Source organism: Carassius gibelio, chromosome B20, assembly GCF_023724105.1.
Source record: "Carassius gibelio isolate Cgi1373 ecotype wild population from Czech Republic chromosome B20, carGib1.2-hapl.c, whole genome shotgun sequence".
Lineage (NCBI taxonomy): Eukaryota > Metazoa > Chordata > Actinopteri > Cypriniformes > Cyprinidae > Carassius > Carassius gibelio.
The window spans coordinates 313,114-336,871 of NC_068415.1; the positions used below are offsets into that span (position 1 = coordinate 313,114).

Here is a 23,758-nt window from a genome sequence, read left to right on the forward strand (position 1 = left end):
CAACATTTACAAATGCACTCAAGATTCACAAATGCACAGGACAAGATTCACAAATGCACAGGACAAGATTCACAAATGTATTTCTGATGCACACACACATATATCTTGATTTACAAACTGCTTGTAGTCTGTGAACTTCACTGCATTTGTGTGTGAATTTTGAGACTCCTCTGACTTGGCTCGACACACAAATGCCTTTTTTTAAACAGGGAATGATCTGCAACCAATCAGATGTCTCCCTTCTTTTAGCCAATCACAAGAACGCACTCCACGTGGTTGTTTACTTATAAGCCAATCACATGAACGTGTTCACACAGCGCGATATGCCTGTGGTGCGACATATTATAGCCTACTTATTTATGAAATTGTATGGAAATACAGATGTTTAGATTACAATTCAGGTTTATTTTTTATTATTTTTTACAAAATATAAATTTAAAAATGTCTCAATACATATAGCCCAGACTGTGACTGGAGAAAAAAAGTTAACCATGGATTCATAAATTAGCAATAGGCAATTATTTCATTTTATTGAAATATTTTAATGAAAGTAAAACAAAATTTTTACACCTTTTTGAATATTTTAAATATATCTAAATATTCTTTTGGATGCAATATAGAAGTCACTTTAATTAAAATATTCGGTCCCTACATGAAGAGAGAGTCAGTGGTCTGCTTCAAGAGGAAAGTGACTCTCCGGCTGCGCAAAGTGAGTCACCGCTGCGTGAGGAAAGGGAATCGTTCGCTCAACTTCGCTGGGTGAGGAAAGTGAATCGTTCACTGAGGAAAGTGAGTCGTTCGCTGCGAGAGGAAAGTGAGTCTCCGGCTGCGCAAAGGGAGTCGCCAGCTGCGTGAGGTAAGTGAGTCGTTCGCTAAGGAAAGCGAGTCGTTCGCTGCGTGATGAAAGTGAATCGTTCACTGAGGAATGTGAGTCGTTCGCTGATTGAGGAAAGTGAGTCGTTCGCTGATTGGCTTATAAGTGAACAATCCCCCACGTGGGGTGCATTCTTGTGATTGGCTCAAACAAGGGAGATATCTGATTGGTTGCAGATCATTCCCTGTTTAAAAAAAGGCATTTGTGTGTCGAGCCAAGTCAAGGGAGTCTCAAAATTCACACACAAATGCAGTGAAGTTCACAGACCGCAAGCAGTTTGTAAATCAAGATATATGTGTGTGTGCATCAGAAATACATTTGTGAATCTTGTCCTGTGCATTTGTGAATCTTGAGTGCATTTGTAAATGTTGTTTGCATTTCTGAATTGTGTGTGCATTTCTGAATTTTGGGTGCATTTGTGAATCTTCTGTGCTTTTTAAATTCTGTGTGTGCATTTTTGAATTTTGTGCGCATTTGTGTATCCTGTGTGTGTATTTATGAATTATGTGTGTGCATATGTGAATGTAGTGTGTTCATTTATCTTTATTGATACTCTTTTGGCTCCATAGTCATCTATTATCATTTACTAGTGAAATACATCATTGCCATTATATTTACAGAAACACAGACATATTTATCAAAACAACTTCTTTTGGCAGTAGAGAGTAAATGATGACACAATGATCAGGTTCAGTTGTGTTTTCTTCAAAGATAAGCTCTGATAATAAATCTGATGATAAACTCATTTTAAACTCAAGACTTTCTTTGTTTTCTTTGGCTCTTAATTTCCTGAAGAGATTAATGTGATCCTCATTTATCCTGTTGTTTATCATCTGGGGCTTGTTTTGTTTATTGATGTGATTATATTTGTATTGCTCTACAGCTCTCTGTCATCTGGTTCTTATTACCGCCTATGCTCTCATTGTCAAATGCAGAAATGTTAATCCATGCATTTATGACTTCAAGGTTAGATTATTGTAATGCTTTATTGGGTGGTTGTTCTGCACGCTTGGTAAACAAACTACAGCTAGTCCAAAATGCAGCAGCAAGAGTTCTTACTAGAACCAGGAAGTATGACCATATTAGCCCGGTCCTGTCAACACTGCACTGGCTCCCTATCAAACATCGTATAGATTTTAAAATATTGCTTATTACTTATAAAGCCCTGAATGGTTTAGCACCTCAGTATTTGAATGAGCTCCTTTTACATTATACTCCTCTACGTCCGCTACGTTCTCAAAACTCAGGCAATTTGATAATACCTAGAATATCAAAATCAACTGCGGGCGGCAGATCCTTTTCCTATTTGGCGCTTAAACTCTGGAATAACCTACCTAACATTGTTCGGGAGGCAGACACACTCTTGCAGTTTAAATCTAGATTAAAGACCCATCTCTTTAACCTGGCATACACATAACATACTAATATGCTTTTAATATCCAAATCTGTTAAAGGATTTTTAGGCTGCATTAATTAGGTAAACCGGAACCGGAAACACTTCCCATAACACCCGATGTACTTGCTACATCATTAGAAGAATGGCATCTACACTAATATTAGTCTGTTTCTCTCTTGTTCCGAGGTCACTGTAGCCACCAGATCCAGTCTGTGTCCAGATCAGAGGGTCACTGCAGTCACCCGGATCCAGTACGTATCCAGACCAGATGGTGGATCAGCACCTAGAAAGGACCTCTACTGCCCTGAAAGACAGCGGAGACCAGGACAACTAGAGCCCAGATACAGATCCCCTGTAAAGACCTTGTCTCAGAGGAGCACCAGGACAAGACCACAGGAAACAGATGATTCTTCTGCACAATCTGACTTTGCTGCAGTCTGGAATTGAACTACTGGTTTCGTCTGGTCAGAGGAGAACTGACCCCAACTGAGCCTGGTTTCTCCCAAGGTTTTTTTCTCCATTCTGTCACCGATGGAGTTTCAGTTCCTTGCCGCTGTCACCTCTGGCTTGCTTAGTTGGGGTCACTTCATCTACAGCGATATCATTGACTTGATTGCAAATAAATGCACAGACACTAAACTGAACAGAGATGACATCACTGAATTCAATGATGAACTGCCTTTAACTATCATTCTGCATTATTGACACACTATGTATTTTAGACGCAATGTATTTTGTTTAAAGCGCTATATAAATAAAGGTGACTTGACTTGACTTGATTGGCAATCGGACGTTTTTTGGTTTCTTTTCGGCAGATTTTTCCGGAAGTGCGCCCACGTGCACAGACTACATTGTAATCATTCGCTATCATGTCATTTGTGTGGAAGTATTTTGAAATCTGTGTGCAGGACACGGGCAGCCGTTCAGAGCTACATGTCTGAGGCACAGATAGCAGGAAGCGAACAGCTGTTGGTGTACTGGAGCACAAATAAGAGCCATTTTCCTGCTCGAGTGTACTGTACCTGTTCCAGAACTTGCATACACGTTTGAAAAGCCAGAAGTAAATGTGAGTTCTGTTTAGGATGATTATTTTTTTGTGGATCAGGAGACCACAGATTAGCAGCAGATCCTCATTTGACCAAACATGGGCAGAACGAGCCCCAAACTGCCGCTAATCAGCTGTTTCCGGCCCAGGAACGACCTCCATCATTCCTGCTGTTATCTCTGACCAAACATGTACCTAACAGGAGCGGCAAATTGGGGATTCTGTCTCCGAAGGCCAGGAGATAAGGCAAGAGAGGACAAAGAGGCAATATTTTCCAGAGCCACAGAAATAGAACACTGCCTTTTTCAGAAAGATCAGTTTGAGGATCATGGGGAAATAGCTCCGAGCAGCTGTGCTTCATATGGATGATACGAGAGCGACTGACGATCAGCGGACAAACCTTCCACCACACGCACGCTCATCTCCATGGCAACGCTTTTCCCGGGATCACTGGCCGTTAATGATCCGGTCAGAGCTGGAGCCGGATTCACCGGAGGCCTCGTTTTCCCAGAAGAGCATCCCCATCTAAACACACGCAATCTCCAAAGAGCAGCAATTACGCTTCATTTGGACTTGGAGGGTAAACATGAACTCTGTGCCGTTTACAGGCTTTCTGTAGAGCTTCACATCACACCAAGCCTTTACAAGACCTGCACAAATCACAGAATACACACGATCATCTTCAATTCATTTATTATTTAAACAGGCTGAGGCCTCATTTATCAAGTCACTTGAAGTACAGATCTGTCGATTTTGGATTTTGCTGATAAGATGTGTTCAAAGAAAAACAATAAAAGATTATTGGGCCAATATTAATATAATACACATTCTGAATATGTTGTATAAATAATGTCCTTAGTCTGTCTTTCCTGTGATGGGCCATTTGAGAGAAAGTAAAAGAGTTTGCATTGATTTAAATTCCAGATACTGTTTACTGTGTCGCCAAAATACCACTCAGAAACTGAGACTTTTGGCTTAAAATTTCATACTCTCCATAGCCTTTAATTTGATCAAACCAAATCTAAGACTAGAAGTAACATTAACATTAATACTCCGTGCAGCTGTGGTGTACAGTAATCCAGAAGTGTCCTCCATAATATCACAGTAAGTGCGCATCATCGAGATGACGAACGATCTCAGCTTCAGCGCGGAAAGTGAGGAACTAACTGATCTCGGCTTCATTACAGGTTGCACATATTTGTTTCGTCATGAACGCTGATCTTCCTTCAAAACAACTGGTAAAAGAGTCCCACGATAACGTGCGTCATTACTATGACACGGCATTAGATCTGGCTTCTGTTCACACAGAGCTCGTTCTGGGACTGATCCCGGCAATGTTACTAGGTCCCCGACCCGGGATCAATCCCGGTATAAATTCCGGGATGTGTTTGCTTTCACATAGAAGGCGACCCGGCAATGTTCCAGCAATTTTGCAGTATTCAAACTATAAATGCAGTTTTGGCATGGTTTAATGTGAACTGACTCGGTGAACTGATCAAATCCTCCACTTTAAGACAAGTTATAGCACAAAAAAACATGAATAAACATCCGAAGGCAAGTTAAAAGAAAGAGTACAACTTTGCAGTCTTGTGTGATCACTCAATCAGTCAATATAAAGGCTTGTAAACAATGTCACGTAATGTTACATTTACCTCAGAAGCAAACATATTCGGTGATCATAAACTTATTAGTCAGCCAGAAAATAATATGTAGAGAGGGGCATTTTGCTAAATATATGCACTAGTGTTGTCACGGTACCAAAATTTCAGTATTCGGTACCAATACCAGTGAAAATTCACGGTTCTCTATACCAATTTCAGTACCAAAGCAAAACACAAAAAAATGCTAATTAAAAAATGTGACTATACTTTCATTTAATCCAAACTGTGTTCATATTTAATTTGAAAGGGCTTTTAAATTTTAAAGCCAAGAATAACAACTAAGTTAGCTAAAAAAAAAAAAAAAAAAAAAGCCCAGAGCTGCTTTTTTGACTGATATGACACAAACAATGTTAACCATTTGTACATTCTCTAACATGTGTATTTTAGATAAAAAGCCTAAAATAAAAGTTACAGGAGCACTAAATAGTTTATAAAGAAACTTAAATCTAATTCTCATTAGATTAGCGTTAGTTGCACATATGCTAATGATTAACTACTCTAATAACAATGTTCATTTAAACCTGACATTCAAATTAAAACATTTAATAGTATTCATAACGGAAGCAGGGTTTCCCACAGCCTTGCACTCTATCTAATCAATCATCAATCCATTAAGTTTTTTTTAAAGATATATTCCGTTTTTTAGGTCCAACTAATGAAAGTCAATGGGGTCTGATGTTATCTGGTTCCCAGCAACAAATTATTGTGTGTTCCAGAGAAAGAAGTACAGGTCTTCAGGACACATTTTTGGGTGAACTGTCGCTTTAATGAACAGAAGTGAGCAGCACTGCCGTCTGATTGGCTGTTCGTGGAAGCTACAGATCCTGACAGAAGACAGACACGATAATAAAGCACATAACACACTAATGCCTCTCGTCTGATGATCAGACGCTGATCATTACTGTCTAGTTTAATTGAGTTAAAGCAGTCTTACCAGGCCGAGGCTGAAGGTGAAGAGCAGGCGAACAATGGGCTGAGGACAGCACTCTCTTTCTGCAAAACAGGAAGACACAAGCAAATGCTGTGAGGAACAAGTGACAGCCGCTGTTAAAAGAGAGAGAGAGAGAGAGAGAGAGAGCAACAGGTGTGCTGCCCTGCGGTCACATGACCAAACACCTTCGATTGCATGATTCAGCTGTGGAGTCATGTTTTTCTAAATCGCTTTATACAATACAGATTTGATTCAAACGAGGAAAATAACAGAAACAGCAATGCAAACTTCAGCAAATACGAAGCAAATAAAAAATTTGGCTATAAAGCAGCTAACGTCATTAATAAAATTCTAAAGTTATGAGAAAATAATCCTGCCAGAAATCAAGATGGTTATTGTGTATTTTAACCAAAATAATTTACTGCAAATTATGACAATTAGATACATGAAAGATGAATCAAATGGTTCCTGCATCCCTGTGTACATTTACATCCAAAACAACACCATAGCCACAAACTCATTAGCATATATGACAACATGGACAACCCCAATCATAACAGAGCTCATTAACATATGACCCGCCCACACAGAGTGCACTACACTACAAAAGAAATGATAACGGTTCTAAACACTTTTGACCTGACTCAGCATGTGCATGGACCCACACACAAAGGTGGACACACTCTGGATCTAATCATCAGTAGGGGTCTAAACATTTCATCCACTGTTATTAAGGATGATATTGCACCAATAATAGTCAGTAAGAAAACAAACAGACAGAAATCAGTTTGGAGAAGATCAACAGCAGTTCAGACTATGAAAAGACAATGCAGAAAAGCCGAGCGGATGTGGAGGAAGACGAAACTTGAAATACACTATAGCATCTATAAAGACAGCCTTCATGCTTTTAATGTGAAACTAGCCACAGCTAGACAGAACTTCTTCTCAAACTTTATAAACAGTAACTTAAATAACACTCATACTCTTTTTGCCACTGTTGAGAGACTGACAAACCCCCCAAGTCAGATTCCCAGTGAAATGCTATCAGACAGCAAATGCAATGAGTTTGCTTCTTTCTTTTCTGAGAAGACCATCAACATCAGGAAGGCGATTAGCACATCCTCAAGTAATGCAGAGGTCAGACAGATTCGGCCAAAATATCAAAAAGTTACTATGTCTATTTTTGAAACAATTGATAGCAAAATTCTGGAAGACATAGTGCAGCACCTAAAATCACCAACCTGTTGTCTTGACACACTTCCCACATCTTTTTTCAAAAGTGTGCTTGACTGCTTAGAAGCAGATCTCTTAGAAGTGGTGAATGCCTCACTTCTTTCTGGGACATTTCCAAACTCCCTAAAAACTGCAGTTGTTAAGCCCCTCCTGAAAAAGAGCGATCTTGATAACACACTTTTGAGTATTTTTAGACCAATATCTAATCTTCCTTTTATAGGCAAAATTATAGAAAAGGTAGTTTTTAATCAGATGAACAAATACTTAAACTCAAATGGATACCTGGACAATTTTAATCTGGTTTTCGACCGCATCACAGCACAGAGACAGCACTCATTAAGATAATAAACGATATTCGCTTAAATTGTGACTCTGGCAAAATATCGGTGCTGGTATTGCTAGATCTCAGTGCTGCGTTTGACACTGTCGATCATAACATACTACTAGAGAGACTGGAAAACTGGGTCGGGCTTTCTGGGATGGTACTCAAATGGTTCAGATCATACTTAGAAGGGAGAGGCTATTATGTGAGTCTAGGAGAGCATAAGTCTAAGTGGACGTCCATGACATTGCATTTGGAAACAAAGATGAAGTGTTCAAGGTGAATGCATACCTTGACTCTAGGGGTCAAACAACTAAAAGTCAAGTCAGGAATCTTGGTGTGATTCTGGAGACAGACCTTGGTTTCAGTAGTCATGACAAAGCAGTAACTAAATCAGCATACTATCATTTAAAAAACATCGCAAGAATTAGATGTTTTGTTTCCATCCAAGACTTGGAGAAACTTGTTCATGCCTTTATCACCAGCAGGGTGGACTATTGTAATGGGCTCCTCACCGGCCTTCCCAAAAAGACCATTAGACAGCTGCAGCTCATCCAGAACCAGAAAATCTGAGCATATCACACCAGTCCTCAGGTCCTTACACTGGCTTCCAGTTACATTTAGGATTGATTTTAAAGTACTTTTACTCGTATATAAGTCACTAAATGACCTAGGACCGAAATATATTGCAGATATGTTCACTGAATATAAACCTAACAGAGCACTCAGATCATTAGGATCGAGTCAGTTAGAAATAGCAAGGGTTCACACAAAACAAGGGGAGTCCTCCTTAAGTTACTATGCTGCCCGCAGCTGGAATCAGCTTCCAGAAGAGATCAGATGTGCTAAAACACTAGTCACATTTAAATCTAGACTCAAAACTCATCTGTTCAGCTGTGCATTTACTGAATGAACACTGTGCAATGTCCAAACTGATTGCACTATATTTTCACTGTTTTTTTTGTTTTTTTTATGTAAAATCATTTTCTAACTGTTTTAAATTAATTTTAAATAAGTAAATTATTTTATACATTTTAAAAGTTTTAAAATGCCTTGTTTTATTCTTGTTATTATTTTTCTTCATTATTATTTTACTTTCTTTTATGTAAAGCACTTTGAATTACCATTGTGTACGAAATGTGCTGTATAAATAAACTTGCCTTGCATTACACCAATCATAACAGAGCTCATTAACGTACATGACCCGCCCACACAGCGTGGACTACACCAATCATAACAGAGCTCCTTGACATAAAACTGTCAGAGAGAGAAAATTAAACAAAATTATGGCTACCATTGTTAACTCTAAATAAAAAATTGTAATGAACTACAGAGTTAAAGTGTGTGATTTACAGTAAATGTTCTGAAGAAGAAGTCAATCTCCTCTGTATTACCAGTCTGTCGAAGATTAAAATAAAGCGTTATAAAACACAAATGATCCGGTTAAATCTCCTTATAAAGCCCTCTGTTCTGTTCGTTCAGTCTGGCAAATCCACGTAATGAGTACTGTTTATTTTTAGACTTTATGAGGCGTTATTTCAGGTAACATCAGACAAGGCGGCAAATATTCTCTTGATTAAAGCAGCCGATAATCCCACGGTGGTAGAACGTCAATCCGTCCACGGCCACGGCGGAAACACAAACACCTGAGACACCTACAAGCGAGAAACACTCATTCCAGATCACTATTGATTAGTGCCTCAATAATTAATGAAAATTCACCTGCAGCTGAGAGCTTCACTGAGCTCCTTCATCATCAGTCACTCCATCAGGATCAGAGTCATCACTGCCGCTCACCTGAACCAATCCAACGGATGGCCGCAGGGCATCATGGGAAACGGCACTCCTGACAGCATGCCAGATGCAGTCGGTCAACAGCAATTCCAGATAACCAACACGTATAGTTCTCCAGATTGGTTATAGTTAATGTGCATAATTAACTGACATAATGCTGTTGAGGTCAAAGGTCGTGCGTTCAATCAATCTCTAGAGTATTTCAGCACCACTTCATTTTGTGAAATCTAGATAAATCAGACAGATGATGAAAAACATCAACTACAGAAAATCTCAAATGAAACACGATTATTGTGTCGAGTTGCCAGCTGATGTGCCTGATTGTTGCATCAACTGTTTTTATTATCATCCAGCTCCATTCCGCAGCATGCACCTATAAGATATTAAGATATTATAAACATTAAGATCAGGACTTTCAGTAAGGTTGGACTTGAATTACTACTTTCTTCTTTAGAATTGTAGAGCAGATTTGAAACAATCTGAATTGTATAAATCGCTGTAGAAATAGAGGCGACCTGACCCTTCAGACCTAGTCACGTGACCCAGGTGAACACATACTAGTGATTTAACAAGGGATCGCGTCGGGTCACACGCCTCGTCACTGTGTCCTCGGCTAACACGGGTAATAATAGATGCCAATGCTGCAGCGTTCAGAAGTCACGTTCTGAGTTATAGCACAAAGGTCGACAGTTTAATTGGAAGTGCAAATTGTGTGCGTGTGCTGGCTCCCAGCAGTGCCGTGACTGAACCTGTTTCACAGGGGCTGCAATTAGAAAGAGCAGGAATAGCTCCGGCTTCACTCTGTTCTGTGCTATATTTAGCCGAAACTCGTCGTCCAAGAACCGTTTCAGCTGGCTGCTCTACAGAGACGCTCGCAGGAACACGGCATGATGGGAGATCTCAGAGCGGGGGTGGTGGGTGTTTTTGGGTGCAATAATCACTTCAGGATGCAAAAATTCCCTCTGTCCAGTTGTTAATAGAGAAAGTGTTGAGCTGTCTCACTGAAACACTTTCAATATCCAGACAAAACACAGATCAGAAGCTCTCAGTTCAGCTCAATATCCAATCATCTAGAGATACAGTATTTAAGGAAAATGACAATTTTCTCAGCAAAAACAGTATTCTAAACAGGAAACCCTGTCAGTTCATACATAACCATTAAAGTCTGAAATTAACATACAACTATTAACCCTTTAAATGTCGCCTACATTTACTTCACTATATTACAATGAAATCTAATCTAATCTTGACAAACTATATATCGTTGGAAAGGGCTAAGACTCCCGAATATATATTTTACCTATGTTCTTCGATCAAAATTATAAGGAGTTTTGACCTTTGTTTAAAAAAAAAGATTTCTTCGTTGCCTTTTTCTCTATCACATTTTAGAAATCATCAGAAATTATATATCGACTGAAAACTTAAAATCTCAAAATTCATCCTTGAAAACCCATTTTTAAATCAGACATTGCATTACCATGTAAATGGTACATCAATATAAGGTAAAATGTTTTCATTCATGAAATATACAAATTTAAGTTTGGATCGTGCACTATAAAGTCTATGTTCAAAAATGTGAGTGACAGTTAAGGGGTTAAACAGAAATATCTGCAGTGGATGTGCTGCTTTCGAAACAATTGTCCTGTGGTATGTGATTTAATCTTTTCAACTTTTCTTTTCTCTTTGGAGGGTTACACGCTCTCGGTGCATAAAGAAGATCTGTAAAGTTGCAAAGACTAAAGTCTCAATTCCAAAGAGATATTCTTGAAGTTTAGAGTCAACCACACCCCCTGAAAACACCTCGTTTAAACACACCTCCAACATGTCTACATCACTGTGTGGGAAGATTTACATAATGCCGGCCAAATGTTCACGCAAAGAAAGAAGGCGTAACTTTGATTCTCTCTGTACCCGCTGGCGCCATGTGGAGACAATGTTTTTTGTGAAAGCAAAAATACTTAGTTTCGTCTTCCAAAAGAGAAATCAGTGTTTTAGTTGTATGTACAACACTGTTCCAGAACAATTCAACCCAAATATTCAGGTGTGTGTAGCACATTTTATGGAGGACTGTTTCCTGGGAGAGTAGCCTACAGCGCCGGCTGTTCTGACTCTGAGTGTAGAAGTAGAGCTTGTTGTTTGTTGTTTCTCTGATCACAAATGCAGACATGGTTTTATGTTTACGCGGCATGCAACACAACGCATTTAAGCACAGTATCAGTCATGATAATCCATAATTATGTCCTCACTGTTAATGGGATTTATTGTTTTTGTCTTCTCTCACCGGTGATCTGATCACAGTACGGTGTGGGGCGTTACATTTCTGTCACACGCTTGAGGTATTCGACCAATCACAAAGCACTGGACAGCAGGCAAATCACAGCAAACCTTACTTTTCAGAACGATGAGCTTTGTAGAAATATGACGTGTTTCAGAAGGCGGGCCATAGAGGAGAAACAATAATGTACAGTATGTGAAAAATAATGTGTTTTTTTTTTACCTTAAACCACATAAACACATTTCATTACACCAAATACACAAAATAATGTTCTTTTTAGCAACATCATATGGATTGCTTGGCGTATGACAATTCCGCTTTAAATTGTGTTCTACATAGCAAAACTCATGTTCTGAGAAAATACTTTTGCATGAATAATGATCATTGATTTGAACTAGACTTCATCTGATGGCTTTGGAACATATAATGACAGACATAAGGATGTGCTCACTGATCAAACAGTCATAGTTAGAGCATGTGTAAGGCTTGGAAGGCTTAGCCTTTCCCTGGCCACGGGAACTTGGGGGAAAAATGCCACTAAATTGGAATAAAATGCCCCTGCACAAACAAATTAAATCTATTACGTCTGTTGCTAACAAAGTGAAAATAAATAGACAGTGTTGATTGCGACCTTAAATTAAGATCTGCTCATTTTTATAGTGCTGCACATTTTAACCAATCACACACAATTTGGTTAGGCTTAACTTCAATGGGCAATCAGAAGCATTCAGATGAATCATGAAAACTTTGCTGAAACTTATCAGTTTTGTTGAGTGTGCATACGTTCTCTTTCTGAATTCCGGACTCTTTGTAAGATTCATTTCACAGTGTATATATATGTAGTGATTATAACAATAGTTTTTTGTTTAGTTTTTTGATTCCCTGTTTGAATAACCATGGAAAGGAAACTTTTATAATGATCAATATCTAATATTTTTAATAAATTGTAATCATGTTAAATACAAATTCTGTCCCAACACATTTTTTAGCCTACATGACACCCATCGCTGGTGCTTGCCTAAAAAGACTGGTTTATGATGTTTAATACATTTGGCTGCTTGTAGCCTTACCCTGGAGTTGGTTCACTTCCTGCCGAAGCAAACAGACCATTGGCTGGTTCGAACAGCTCTGATGACCGTACTCTAGAACATCTAGAACCTCTGTTCACAGGTGTCACACACAGACAGTAGCCTAATGATAACCCCTTTCATGCACTTCCCATTTTGACAAACACCATATTTAAAAGATAGAATTTGAAAGATAGAATTTGAAGGAAACTCTAAGATATACACGTTTTATTTTCAAAATGTTTTGTTATTTACACGGTGAGTCAGCTACTTACACTGCAAAAAAAATAAAAGGCCTTTCCTTTTCTTTTTCCATAAAAATATAGATTATGAACATATGAATATTATGAGCTTATGTATTATGAATACATATTATGAACTCACTATACACTACGCACTCATACACTATGTACTCAGTCATGTAGTGTATGAATTATATAAGGCTATTTTGTCATTCATAATTTGAGTCTGATAACCCCACCCCCTTCTCTACATAATTAAAGCTGCGGCAGTTGAGTGTATGAAGTGTCCAACATTCCACACTTAATTTTTTGGGTTTTTTTTGAAGTGCAACATCCGGGTATTTAAAGTGCACTTTCTATTTTTGGAATTTTCAGTGTGAACGCACTACTTGCACTATTCATACTAAAAAACGTCATAGAAAAGTGCATAAGTACGCAAATTGGCATGCACCTATTGAGTAATTTTTGCCGGTTCGTCTCAATATGAAAATTGACTGCTACAAATAGATTTTCCAAAAGGCTTGCACTGCACCTTTAAAAATTAAAATGCAGCAAGGGTGTTTTTATATGAATGTGTCTTTGAAAAGAACCGAACATCTTCAGAAAAGCTTTGATGTCATTTTAATTTTGTCTTTCCTGTAATACCTGATGAAGCATATTTGATTACAGCCGTTACCGGGAAAACCAATAAATCTCCCGTTGCAACAGCGCCTCCGGCTGGCAGAGAATGGATTTGAATTTTCAATCAGCCCATCTCCAGCAAGGTTTTAGTGTTGCACACATTTTTTCAGCAGTGACTCAGAGCACTTTTCATATTTTTTTATCTGTAAGAATGATCAGCCTATGTTATAGTTTAAAGCTAAAGATATTTATATTAATAAGGTACATCTGAGAGTATGGATAAATACAAATAAAGGATAAATACAAATAAAGTTGACTATAAAGTGTATTTGCACTTATTTGTTTTTATTTCTTAAATGTTATATAGGTTCAAAAGAGAGGGGGTTTCATAGGCTTGACAAATTATTGTGTTTTCTGAGGCTTTTTAAAATATTGTTTATTTCAATATCAGAATTCAATCATACTGACTGAAATTAAGAAATATATCATGATATACATTTTGGCCATATCATCCTGCCTTAGATGCAACAATATTTTTAACTAAATCCTAGTATACAAGCATGTGAACGAAGAAACTTCTAGATTATTGCAAGACACTTTATGCCAGTGTTTCCCATACATTGACTTATTTGTGCCGGCCCTCCACAATATCAACACTGACAGCCACAAATAGATTTTCCATAAAGTATTGCACGTTTTAAAGTCACAATGGGGAACGGGCATTATTAAATAATTGTATCTTTTTTTAAGGGAACCGATTGTCTTCAGAAAAGTTTTGATGTAATTTCCATTTAATCTTTCCTATAATGCCTGCTAAAGTAGCATTCATGAGCGCATTGCTGTTTTGATTACAGCAGTTACCAAGGAAACCACTGTTTTTGCCACTCTTAAAGCGCCTCCTGCTGGCAGAGAATGAATTTGCACTTTCAATCTGCTCGTCTTCTGTTTTAGATTTACATTATATACATATATATTTTTCCCAGGGGAAGTGGCGCCACACATAGAGTGTAAGCCTATGGGAAACACTTTATGCAAAACACACGATACAGTGAAATGTTAGCATAAACTACAGCCAGTTTTCTCCTTCACCTCAAGACAGAGCGATAGTTTGATAACATTAAACAAGTGTGATTTGTTAAAATGTTTCCATTTACACGTCCTCATAAATTCCTCTTTGCAAAATTGAATAAATCTGGTTTTCAATTCCCACACTATATGCAAATTTAACCAAGTTCACACCAACGAAAGCAACAGACACGTGCTGCATTTTATTCATCATCAGCTAATTTCAAGCATCAGCACTGGAAAGATAAGTTAGTCTCACTGCTAGGCATGAGCTAGGTTTCAAAACCTCAAATATTTTCCATTATACCGTTCCTGCAGTATGTTCTGGTTTCCAATGCTTCCTCAATGACTGAAAGAGTAGGAGTCCATCAGACTGAATGCAGTGTAGAGAGTAACACTGACCCTCCTCCTCCTGTTGGTGCGAGCGAACGGTCAGTCAGTGTGTGTAGGATGACCGAACTTAAGACCCAGGTACACTTCACATTCAGTGTCTCTTTCCATCTCGCACACAGACACATGCACACAGCTTTCAAATGTATATACTCAACCGCAGATGAGAATGGACCATAGACTGTATAAAAACATGGACGTAGTGTCCGTGACGTCACCCGTAGACTCCTGAAGTGTGTTTTTAAAGCTTAAAGGGGGGGTGAAATGCTATTTCATGCATACTGAGTTTTTTACACTGTTAAAGAGTTGGATTCCCATGCTAAACATGGACAAAGTTTCAAAAATTAAGTTGTACGTTTGAAGGAGTATTTCTGTTCCAAAAATACCTCTTCCGGTTTGTCACAAGTTTGGGAAAGTTTTTTTCGAGTATGGCTCTGTGTGACGTTAGATGGAGCGGAATTTCCTTATATGGGTCCTGAGGCACTTCTGCCGGAAGAGCGCGCTCCCGTATAGCAGAGCACTGAGAGCACAACAGACTTCACTGATCAGAGCCAGAGCGTCAACAAATGTCACAAAAGAAGTGTGTTTTTGGTTGCCAGGGCAAGACAACCCTGCACAGATTACCAAAAGAGAAACAGCATTAAGGGACCAGTGGATGGAGTTTATTTTTACAGAGCATCAACGGAGTTGTGCAAGTGTTTGTGTTTGTTCCCTGCATTTAGAAGATGCTTGTTTTACAAACAAGGCCCAGTTTGACGACGGATTTGAGTATCGTTTATTTCTTAAGGATGATGCAATCCCAGCGAAAAAGGGTCACGATTGTGTGTTGGAACCACAGGCGGTGAGTAAAACTGCTTAAAATATCTCTGCCTCCTTGTTAGTGCGTCCGCCTCCCATCGGAGACCGGGTTTGAGCCCCGCTCGGAGCGAGTCGTTGCTGCTGCTGCTCTCGTTCAGTTTCAGCCTTCACACCTGTCACAGCTTCCAAACGCTCTCAACACAAAAGCCTACTTGCGCTCGTGATTCTTTAGCTCCTCCCACACGTCACGCCTCCAGCCGGTCGTGTTTTTCCGGGAAAAATCGGTACAGACTGTCTTTCGCTTATGAATATAATAAAACTTAATACTTTTTGGAGTTATGAAGGATGCAGTACTACTCTATAGGTACTCAAGATTAACAGGATATTGAGTGAAAACGAGCATTTCACCCCCCCTTTAAAGTGTGCAGAGCGGGCCGTCGCCATCTTGGCAGCATGACTCTCCCGCCAGCAGCTGCAAATCCCCTGTCACTCAAGAGGCCAGGCCCTTAATTATGCAGAACTTTAAGTCTTAATATAATTTAAATGAATGAGTTATAAATAAAAAATCACCCCCCTCACAGTTGTCATGAAGGGCAAACTTAGCTATATATACCAAAATCATTTTTTGCACCAGTCTGTAAACATGTTTTTTTTCTGCTGTAAAAATGGGCATTTTAACATGGGGAGTCTATGGGATTCACTCCCTTTTGCAGCCAGCCTCAAGCGGCCAGTCGATGAATTGCAGTTTTAGTCCTTGTTGGCTTCACGGGAGAGAGAGCGGGAGGTTGCCGCTTGGCGTGGACGGATGAGCTCAACACATGCAGAGTACCACGGGGTGCACGGCTGTGCAAGAGCCCTCTTGATGATAAAAATAACGTAAAACTGACGGTGCGCGGATAGTTGAAAAATACTTTGGCCTTTACGCAATCAGCCAATGGCCATTTTTTGCCTCATTGCAACTCTCTGTTCTGGACTTGCACAATGTAATTTATGTGATAATATAAAGTATATTAATGCCTGTTAACACAAGCCAGAGACGCTGAAGATTGACGCACAGAGAAGAATACTGCAGCAGATCACTCACTGTTCATGATGCACAAACTATGGGAAGAAAATCCTCAATGATTTGGGTTTTTTTATGAATGTGCTTCTGAGGGGAGCTCACTGTCTTCTGAAAAGTTTACGTGCTATTTTCTTTCATCTGGTCTCTGTATAGTTCATATTAAACCTTTGTTTACAGTGGTAACCGAGGAAACGCTGTGTCTGGCCTGTATCTGTTCCAGAGGCGCCTCCTGCTGTCAGAGATTGATTCTGCATCTCATTCAGAGCTCATGCAGAGAAAAACAGTTTGTTTCGTTCCGTTCAGACATGTAGTATAATTTCACAAACCTTGTTAACACATTTCAGAGTAACAACAATAGTGTGATATCGTGAAACGGTATGATATTTTTGCTTAAGGTTATCACACTGCGTTCAGGAGGGTTAGATCTGTATTAAACTCCCTGAGCAATGGCACACTGGGTTTAATAACCCAGAACGAGCCGCTGTGATTGGTTCACAGTAACACAGTTTAAGGTGGTCAGGATTGAACCATGACTAATGCTAGTCCTCCAAGATAATTACACCCGATACTTGGGATCGGGATCGGCTCCGATACTAGAATTTTCTGCGGATCAGGTGTCAGTCAGACGAGACAGTTCACTCAAGTATACATGAGTATACTATTCTGTATTTTTGTTGAAAGGCACAAAAATATTATAAAGCACCAAAATGTTTTTGTGCACGTATTTTAAGTGTTCTGAAGCTGTTCCATAGTTCAGTGTGAGCTACAGATTAATACTGAAGTCATTAAATTCAGTTTTCATAAACTCTTCTCTCCGCTGCGGCTGTCTGTCATCCTTCGTTCATCGATCAAACTGTGTGTCCCGTTCAGTTACTACAGTCAGAACGATGAAACTCTTCAAGAGCACACAGTAACTGAGGTTTAAAACTGTTCAAAGAAAAGGTAATTAAACTAACGCACAGATTTAATACACTACGTATCAATATCTATTCTCTTTGTACTAGTGATGTCTGGTTTGTGAACAAATCGTTTGATTTAACCAATTCTTCTTAGTGAATCGGTTGAACCAGTTCACCAAATCAGACTGAATCGGTTCACGTCTCCAGCAAGCATTTATCCACAAATTACTTTAGTTATTTACTTTTTTTACGTGGCTAACACTCCCTCGGAGTCGAAATAAACCACTATCCCGGAGTAACTCATGTTCTCAAACAGTACACTGACTGAACTGCTGTGAAGAGAGAACTGAAGATGAACACCGAGCCGAGCAGCTTGTGTGTTGTCCTAACTCTTCTCTGTAGACTCGGAGGACTGCACAGCTGCACACTGGGACTCTGTGTTGTTTCAAGCTCATCAATCTGAGCACAGGATGTGCATAAGCACTCTGTGATGGTGCCTTTAGTATTTATTATAATATTTTTCTGTGTAAAGATTATTAATAGTCTTTCTTGTTCTGTCCTATCTATCATTTGTTGCTGCCTTTATTACTGTGCTATACATTTAAAATAAATGTCTTTTATAGTTCTATATAAATGTATATACTTGTTTTTTTCATGAATGTATTTTACAACAATACAGAGAGCAATGTGTAACATTTTACCAGATTTGAGACTAAAGGCCCGTTCACACCCAGCACGATAACTATAAAGATAACGATAAACATAAACATATAGTTCTAAAAATCGTTCTCAATATTAAAGAATAGCAGAGTCCACACTACAACTATAACGATAAAGGCATAGAGAAACATTATCGTTGGAATCATTTTCAGAATGATTTTTTTCCAGCTGATGAACGCTATATAAACATTTACATCCAATCAGAATCCATCCTGCTGTAACGAGCTTGAGGATTTAAAGCGGCAGACGCACGTGCGCTCAGAATAAACAGACGATATCGTTTGCTGGTGTGGACGCTAATATCGTTATGTTTATAGTTATCTTTATAGTTATCGTGCTTGGTGCGAACGGGCCTTAATTCACTTGTATTGGTAAAAAAATATATATTTAATTAGATTTGATAAATAGAGATAAATAGATAAATTAATAAATTGATAAATAGAGAGAGAGAGAGAGAGAGAGAGAGAGAGACAATGAAGTGAATTTGCCCTCTTGTTGTGGGGAAATGTAATGTAGTGATTCAATATTGATTAATAAAAGTCGTATGGCAGCACCGACAAGTTTATGAGCTTCTAAATGTTACTTTTTGCACAGCGCGATCTCAGATCTTTGTGTGAGAGCAGTGTGTGTGTGTGTGTGTGCGTGTTTATGTGTGCACATGCATCAATTAAAGCAGCGCATTAACGCTGATTACACTTAACTGTCTGTTATTAAAAAAAAAATTGAAAAGTAAAAAAAAATAGAAAACACTTCATAAACTATTTGACTCAAATTGTTTTTTTATTGTATCATTTAATAGTATGTACCATTTAAATACAGAATACATTAAAACCGGTTGGCACAGTGGATAACCAGAAAAAATAAAAATGGCACATCATGCTGAAAAGGTTGCTACCCCTGATCTACATTATCTTCTGCTGCTGAATTATCCACTAATCTAGTTTATAATAGTATTTTTGTCAGATTATTATTATTATTTTTTTTTCATTTGTTATTTTTCATTAAAATTAAGTTGTTCATATGTAGTAGATTGTGTTTAACACACAAAAGAGTGATGATCAGGTCAACAAAGAGAAGTATAGAAATTCTACATTGATTTAAAAAAAAAATGCGCTGGTATCGGATTAGATCGGTATCAGCAGATACTCTGAATTTTGGGAATCGGATCAGTTATGAAAAAATGGTATTATTGCATCCCTAAAGTTAACCATGACCACCTTCAGCTTTGACCTAACAGCCTGCTTCAGCTAATGAGGAACCATGTGCTGATCTAAGACACTGAAAAAAACACGTTTTTTATGCCAACTCAATGAAGTTAATGCGAGTGTGAATCATGCTGAAGCATTGAGCACAAACTCACTGGTTGTGCAGAAAATGATTTAAGGGGCGAGCAACATCTCGGATCCTGTGGAGACAAGCACAGAGAGGCGAATGAAGTGAAAGCACACAGAACGTCGGCCAGTCGACCCGAAGAAAACTGGCAACTGCTGCATGAAAGCCAACGTGAACAATAACAGCCAGAAGCCTGTGACTCATTGTGTTTGCATCTGCCTAATTAAAAAATAATAGTGCATCTTCCCTACAGCACACAGACGGACGCATGAGCACCAGAACACAACAGAGCACCACACAGGTCTGTTTACATGGAAAAACTCTTTTCACACAACTGTTCAGATGGAGCTTCGACCCGGAGGACAGTTTGATCAGGAACCCGTCGGACCTCCGGAACCGGCTTCAGCGGAATCAGGGATGCAAATATCTGCCAAGCAGCTGATTATTCCTGCTATGTCTGATAACAGACATGGCGGCCGATATTAGGAAAATTTTAGTAAAATTAGACATTTGTCATGGCAGGTAACAGTTTAGTGCTTCTGAAAGCTGCTGCAAACAAAGACAGGACTGAACACCCAAGAATGAAGTTTGATGTCACAGAAGAGTCGAACACATACTATGAGCAAACCCTGCGCTTCTCAAACATGATAAAACATAAACCTCTATAAGATGACATGATGAACAAGTCAAATCCTGCACACAAAATCAATCTGTCATTTCATGCTCAGTGAACCATTAGTGCTTCAAATCACACACTAACAACACAACATGATACTGCCACATTACACAGAGTTCAGAGCACATCAGCTGTTTGAATAAAACACGTACCGAATCAGGTCCGTCTCACAAGAACCTAAACACAGCGGAGACTCAGGATCTACAGATCCACAGTCATCGAGAACATCCCAAAGCATGAAGCTGAAAGGAACGTCCACACCAGAACACTCTTCATGACTGAATAAACATCGCTCTACCTGTGTGCTCACGTGGACAGGTGTGACGCCGCACTGATCACACATCACATCACATCACATCTGAACCTGACAGCTTGAGCTGATAGAAACACATCCGGCATCAGAATCCGTCTTCACATCACAGATCTTGAGTGTCAGGCTGGATCTTCATTCAGTGCCTGTAATCCTGCCTTTACTCTTTATTTGGCATTGTTATTATTAATATTGTATATTGAGGCATTGAATGTCAAATTGTGACTGTAAATATGAAATAAGGTACACAAGTTATGGTGTAAATATATAAAGAGATTTGTGTTTCTTTTCAGATGCTACATTTTGAATTTAGGTATATTTTCATAACAACACTAATGTATATAGTTTTAAGGACATTAAGGAAAATTATTTCAAGTGACATCCCTGATAACAGAAGTTCATTTATGATAAAGGCACAGTTCATCCTGAATTACACGGACGACATCTAATAACACACACACACACACACACACTACATGCACAAGCACATGCACACACAAAAACAAACACACACACACACACACACACTATATGCATAAACACAGACATAACCCACGGGTGCTCGAGTTCTGCAGTGAATGCACAGCATGCATCAGATCTCAGATCCATACAGAATGCATTACGTAATTCTCAGTATTAGCGGCACAGCTGTGATGATGGTCTGAGGAAAACATCCGCTAACGGACGGAAGCAGCGCTGCGCGACACTGACAGCTCAACAAACACCAATCTGTGAACACATGCAGTCTTACCGTTCACATGCTGGACGATCAGAGAAACAGCGGCGTTAGCAGCTAATGTTAGCCCGAGAGCTAAGGCCAGTTCACTGTGATCTCTTCACAGATGAACACACACACACACACATTCGCCCTTCCCTACAGCTCAGTGACGCGCGACGCTACCGTCATCACACCCCAGCGCGCGCCCGCGACATTCCCGGGAAAACAGAGAATTCCCTGCGCTCGAGAAGAGGATGAGGAGGATGCTGGATCTTCCTCAGCGTCACACAGGCAGCCCCGTAGCACTGCTGCATGCACGCACACACACACACACACACACACACACACAGAGACTCACTCGCGCAGCTGCATCACTGTCCGCGCGCGCGAGGATCCCTGCAGGAGGAGGATGATGATGATGAAGATCACGAAGAAGAGTCACACCCTCCTGATTTTTTCCCCTCTCTCTCTCAAGTCACCTTGACTTATATAGCGTTTTTAACAATACAGATTGTGTCAAAGCAGCGTTACAGTATTAATATGAAAAAGTGTGTCAATAATGCAGAAGGACAATAGTGAATTGTTAAAGGCAGTTAATTTAATTCACTGATCTATCTATCTATCTATCTATCTATCTATCTATCTATCTATCTATCTATCTATCTATCTATCTATCTATCTATCTATCTATCTGTCTATCTGTCTGTCTGTCTGTCTGTCTGTCTGTTTCTGTTAACCCTTTCTAGCTGAATCTCTTGTTTGTTGTGCAGCAGATTTAATTAGTAAACTGGGCGTTTGTTCAAGTTTCAGTGAGTAATTAACGTCCACGAACGAAGTATCAGAGTGAAGAAACTCTTTTGTGAATTTGGTATAGTTGTAAGTTACTGCTCAGATTTACTGTGAATATTTACATGACTCCTCCCACTAACCCCAGCGTCCAGTGAGCATCAGCCATGATCTGACAGACGGAATCATGGGAACCATTTACATTCACAAAATCATGATGGTCAACACACACACACACACACACACACACACACTACTGACCTACAGGAGATCAAACACACACACACACACACACACTATTGACCTACAGGAGATCAAACACACACACACACACACACACACACTTCATTACCTAAATGACACAAAGGCTTTAGGAGCTTTTCATCAGATAATTCTCCATCAGATGTGTGTGTGTGTGTGTGTTTATCCACCATCTGGTAATATGAGATTACACGTCTAAATCATTTGCAGCATATTCAATAAAAATCTTCTTATAAATCATCAGGAAACCTAAAAGCAGAGATGATGGACAGTGACGGACTCTGAGATCGTAACAAAGAAAGAGCAGCATCAGAACTATTTCTGAACGATGATCTGTTTATTTTTATGTTGATTATATTTGCAGCTGAATTCCTGTCGGTTCACATGTGCTCCAGTCGCAGCGACCGCTGGGCATCTGTGCATAAAAACATGTTTGGTAACTGTTACCACGGTGATGATGGGAAACAGACCACAACCAATGCTCTCTCTCTCTCTCTCTCTCTCTCTCTCTCTCTCTCTCTCTCTTACACACACACCCAAAAACACGCACACACTCTCTCATGCGCACACACACACACACATTTTCTCTGCACATGAAGCCAGCTAAATATCTGTCCATGACATCTGCAGGACATGAAATATGGCTCTATTATTTACTCTTAATTAGAGTGTTTCCCAGCATCATCAACACATCAAAGCACAGATTTATGAAGCATTTAACAGGGTTCAGACATCCAGCTCTTCAGAATGTCCCAAGCTCCTTTGCAGAAGCATCATATAACTCTTCAGCGGGACAGGAACAAGCACGCTGACCTTCAACAACTACAACTACTAGCAAACTCCACCAAAGAGGACCACATACGACACGTTTAGACAGAAGCAACATTTATTTCATCCACAGGCATTAATAACCCACTTACACTTGAGCTGATTTCATCAGCTTCACAAACATCAACCTCAGCATGGAGAAACTTCAAGTGAATCTGTCTATTCTCTGAAATACTGTGAGGCACAAGCTTTACTCATTACTGCGCTAGACACCCACAGAACATTACATTACAATGACCAGCTTCCACATGATGCATTAGAGAAGGTAAACATGTTCAAAGACTCGAGATGCTGCTCATGTGTGTCTCAGATGTGTTTAGGGTTGTCTCGTAAACACTATAAAAGAAGCGTCTTTCACACACACGTTCACTTCCTCCATCAGTAAACACATTCATCACATTAATGACAGTGTATCATTTACTTGAAAATTCATCTTCATTTGAAAACTCTG

At 39.3% G+C, this 23,758-nt stretch overlaps 1 protein-coding gene across 1 annotated transcript in view; it reads right to left on the reverse strand.

Annotated features, from left to right (window-relative positions):
• Positions 1–21,844, reverse strand: part of LOC127983494 (1-phosphatidylinositol 4,5-bisphosphate phosphodiesterase beta-4) — a 150,149-nt gene extending 128,305 nt beyond the window's left edge. The window contains exons 1-2 of the mRNA XM_052585701.1: positions 21,791–21,844; positions 5,911–5,969 (exon numbers count right to left, since the gene is read on the reverse strand). The gene's annotated coding sequence lies outside the window, so the exon portion shown is untranslated. The remainder of the gene's footprint in view (positions 1–5,910; positions 5,970–21,790) is intronic.
• Between the last annotated feature and the right edge of the window lie 1,914 nt (positions 21,845–23,758).